Source organism: Engraulis encrasicolus, unplaced genomic scaffold (genome assembly GCF_034702125.1).
Source record: "Engraulis encrasicolus isolate BLACKSEA-1 unplaced genomic scaffold, IST_EnEncr_1.0 scaffold_46_np1212, whole genome shotgun sequence".
NCBI classification, from domain to species: domain Eukaryota; kingdom Metazoa; phylum Chordata; class Actinopteri; order Clupeiformes; family Engraulidae; genus Engraulis; species Engraulis encrasicolus.
Genome location: NW_026945775.1, coordinates 305687 through 310724, shown reverse-complemented (window position 1 = coordinate 310724; position 5038 = coordinate 305687).

Here is a 5038-nt window from a genome sequence, read left to right as displayed (position 1 = left end):
CATTTATTTCTTAGTGAGAAAACCAATAAGCCTGAAGATAACACTTTTCAAACAAATGTTGCTTATTATGACTTTGTTTATGCAGCTCTCACATGCATAATGAGAATCAGATGCAATAATGGAGCCAACAAAGAGGACACATAGATAGGAGGACACCAGGTTTTGCCAACAAGAAAATGGCACATTGATGCAATGTTGATTAAATGCAACAGCCAATAATAAATCATCAAGTTGCTCATAACTTTGTTTGAAATCTTATGAGGGGCTTAGCTTTCCAAACGAACTATTTGGGGACTGTTTAAAAGTGTGAAAAGTTAATCAAGCAATTCGTTTTTAAGTAGGCTACCCCTAGTTAGCTGCCAGCAGAGCTCAAACACAATTTGCCTTCATTTGTGTTAGCAACTAGCTACAGCTAGTGCTAAACCAATTCGAAGTCCTAACACACTGTATGCAATGAAATGTGGACCATTACTTTCAAAAACGAGGCAAAGAGAACTTTGTAAATAATTTATTTACAAGTTCTACCGTACTTCCCTTCAGTAGTCTACCTCACAACAGCCTCTGCCACCCTCATAGTCACTTCTGTTTGGAGCCTGCAGGGAGAAACTGATTGAGGGGGCGGAGACACTGCACGCATCTTCCTAGCGTCTGTGGCGCGATTTCAGAATAAGAGACGGCAGCGCGATCGGACCAAAAAAAAAAAAAAAAAAAATTTTTTTTTTTTTATTAAAGGCCAACTTCCGATAAAACTCAGTTTTACTCACTCCTTTCGAAGATCGGACGGTCACCCCAAGTTAAACTCACTTGCAAGGCTCTCATAGCGGTGCGTCAACTCTCCTGGCTGTGTTTCCCGGTGTTTCCCAATTTACATCAATAATGCAGAGAAACGAGCGAATCACGAAAGCCTTTCTGTGTTTCGTCACGTCGAAAGAAGGCGTTGCCCACAAAGGTTTATATCGACCCATTTATCTAAAAACATGTCGAGTAATTTTTTTCTGCTTGTTTTCAAAACAAGCAACGTCTGGTGGCCCGAAACATAGCTTAGCTTAGCTATCAGCTGGTTGCTACTCTCAGGTACACACACAGCACAAAGCCTCATACATAAAGCCTGCTCACTCCGGTTGCTCCGTGCCTACAGCTCGCCTAGGGGTCGCTGTCGAAAGAGCACAGCCCTGAATGGAGCCTGCACGCCTCCGTTGGCGCCCCTATAGTGCAGTACCACCCGGGGAAGTGGCGACTCTGTTTCCCATTACATTCCCTCCAGGAGCTGGAGGACTGAGCCAATCAGAGACGCGTTTCTTTGAGAGCAGGAGGAGTGAGCCAATCAGAGACGCATTTCCACGAGAAACACGGAACACTCTCTCGTTTCTCCACAAGCCACCTTGCCAGCTTGCAAAAACGTCTTGAAACAAAGCAACCAGAACGTTTTTTAAAACAGGACCAACGCGTAACACATTCAATAACAATTGGGAACACGGCAATATTATTTAAATTACGTTGAGAGGCGATCTTTAAATTTTTCAAAATTATTCGAGGGCCACAAATAGATGCCCCGCGGGCCACAAGTGGCCCGCGGGCCGCTATTTGAGTATGGGGGGAATAGGGAAACACAAATACACACACACACATACACACAGTCATCCACGCACGCACGCACGCACGCACACACACCTCAATGAAATGTTGTATTCTTTCTTTCTCCCCTAGATCTAAATAATTGATGATGGCTCCTCGGGAGAGTTTTTTCATGTGGAGAGAGAGAGAGAGAGAGAGAGAGAGAGAGAGAGAGAGAGAGAGAGAGAGAGAGAGAGAGAGAGAGAGAGAGAGATATGGAGGATTGAGATACTGTGAGGAGAGAGGTTGTCTCAGGTTGACTCCTGTGTTACAGCAGCTGAACAGGGCCGGATTAAGATGGCCTAGGGCCCCTAGGCTACAGGTTGTCGTGTGGCCCCACACATTTCACAAAAAAAAACTCAGACAGTGTCATAGTTGCAGGCTAGAAATTCAGGATGACATGTCTACCAATTGTGCTCAACACGATGGATACATTTTTCAATATTGCATCTTTTGGCCAATTAGGGCCCCCCTGGCAGGTGGGGGCCCCTAGGCTGCAGCCATATTTGGCCTGTGCGTTAACCCGAATCTTTCTGCACTCTGCTAGACAACATCAGCTCTTCCCAGTTGCCATCTCATCATGTGATTAATTCAGCATCATACTCCTATTTAGACCGACTAGACTAGACAGACAGCTAATAGAATTGCCTGCAGTGAATTTACAGTCTACGCGCATTTACATTTGTAGCTACTAAAAAGACCCAGGAGTTCTCTTTTTGTCTGAATGGCTGTGTCTGTGTCTATCTGTCTGTCTGTGTTTCTCTCTCTCTGTCTCTCTCTCTAGTTCTCTCTCTCTCTCTGTTTGTCAATGACACACACAGACACACAGACAAATGTGCATGCGCGCACGCGCACACACACACACACACACACACACTCTCTCTCTCTCTCTCTCTCTCTCTCTCTCACACACACACACGCGCACACGCACACACACACACACACACACATACACACAGGTGTCGGCATAATAAATGGTCAATAAATGTCTGGACTCAGAAAAAGTCCAATTGATTTCACACTGATATCTTTTCTGATGTCGCCCACCCCTTACCACGGTGTCCAGCTGAGATTCATCACGCCTTTCTGTGTGTGTGTGTGTGTGTGTGTGTGTGTGTGTGTGCACGTGTGTGTGCAGACTTTTAGTCACTTTAGTGAGGACAAATAATTTCTTACTGCTCTGTGTCTCCACTCTTGATGAAATATGCTGCGTACTGGGCAATGTCTGGCTCCAGTTTGTGACCTGTGTGTGTGTGTGTGTGTGTGTGCAGGGCCGGTTCTGGCTTATTTGGTGCCCTAGGCGAGTTTGAGTTCTGGCGCCCCCCCCCCCCCCCCCCCCAACCTTCTGAAAGACAAAACACCCTCTTTTTTTATACCTTACAAAACCCAAGAGTAATACCGGTAGTAAGCTTAACTAAATAACACCAAGAACAATAACCGTTTTGCATCAAATGGATTTCTGGTTCTTTTTGACAGGCGACCAACACATCAGATTGAGTCGCATGAAAGTAGCTTCACTGTGAGGTGTCTTGGATGTGATGGTGGTGGTGCCCCCAACCCCAGATGAGAGGGAGGTTATCAATGTGTTTGAATTGTAATATGGAATTGAAATGCCAGGAGAGTGATACAGTACATTTGCATGTAAAATGCATTGACAATAGGCCTACCAAGGAGGTCTGCATTGATAGCCTATCTACACTACCTACAGCATCAAAAAGCATGGCAGCATTACAATTTTGATAAGCTACACATTTGTGCTGTCTATGATTCCAAACCAATTTCATTTCTGGACTGGAAATAGTGGTGCATTTGTGAGTAGGAGAATGATAAGGGGGCTATCTATGTGTTTGAACTGGAGGGACAGGGTGAGAGAAAGGGAGAAGAGCTGTCACGCTTTTGAATTTCAAAATATACAACAATAGCCTCACTTGTCTGCAAACAGGCTACTAACAGCTACTTTACTGGATTTCATTGCTTGGCATACTTGGCTAATGTTAGCATGCTAACTAGCGATTTCTCAGATCAAAAACAAAGCTCTTTTTCCCTCTAATTCCAAACAGTAGCCTCATAACTATTGACTGTCCATAATCACAAACGGTTGCTGATTAAATGACATAGTTCCAAAACACCCTCTGCAACTCCTGCATCATGCAATGACTGGTTTAATGAGAACATAACAATTCTCCACCCAGCAGATCAGCACTGCTGTTTGCGCATGCCCTCTTGCTGTGTTCCATTATTCACCCTCTGTACTGTGTACCTTGTTTGAGTGCAGTGAAGTACCCTTTCCACCCTCCGCAATTCACGAGGCGAGTACATTCCGATTCCCGTTCTGTCTGATACACTTAACGGAAATGACGGTTGGTCGCGTGACATCCGAGTTTACCAACCGCCAATATGCAATTCAACACGGAAGGCACTGTTCCTTATGCTAACACTTTTTAAAGTTACCCCTGCCTCTAATACACATGGCGATTGTCTTTGGAATCAAAACTATGCTGTTATCACGGAGATTCAACCGTTTGACAGATCTGGCACTCAACTACGTCACAAACATGGCGGCCGTTGAGTGCGAAAAGTGTACAGTAACACCACACTTCGAAAAATGGTCGTTTTGGGGGCGTTATCCGGGTAATTTACAGTACACTTTACCGTCGCGATTAGAAATGGAACACCCTGCGTACCCAAACACAGTGCGGAAAGGGCGGTAAGTACGGGTAATGGAACACAGCATGTGTCTCTCGAGTGAGTCTCCAAATTCAAAATAGATCGCACGCTGTCACTCGTCCCGCCCCCTTTCTCAGGACTGTCTGTTTATTGGTTCACAGACTTCCCAGAGACAGTTGAAAGCGATATTACTATTGGCTGAGGGGCGTTTTGCCGTGAGGAGCGCTTTCGCCACGCTTTGTTGATTGCGACTTCATAAAAAAACCTCCATATCGCAAAATTATGCATCGGAGAGCGTCATTTCGGCGCTCCTTCTTCACATTGCGCTCTAGGCGACCGCCTAGCCGGCCTATGCTTAAAACCGGCCCTGTGTGTGTGTGTGCGTGTGCGTGTGCGTGTGTGTGTGTGTCACAACGTGTTCACACTGTGAGTGTGTGCCCGTCCGTTTGCCGTTCACATCACATCACATCACTTGTCTGTGAGTGTGTGTGTGTGTGAGAGAGAGAGAGAGAGAGAGAGAGAGAGAGAGAGAGAGAGAGAGAGAGAGAGAGAGCGTGTGGGTATGTAAGCGTGCCGCTCACATCACGTAACTTGTGTGTGTGTGTGTGTGTGTGTGTGTGTGTGTGTGTGTGTGTGTGTGTGTGTGTGTGTGTGTGTGTGTGTGTGTGTGTGTGTGTGTGTGTGTGTGTGAGATGGCTGGATCGGCACCAGTGGAGACTGACTGCATGAGGGTGTGCTGTGGAATTAATTGGCTGCT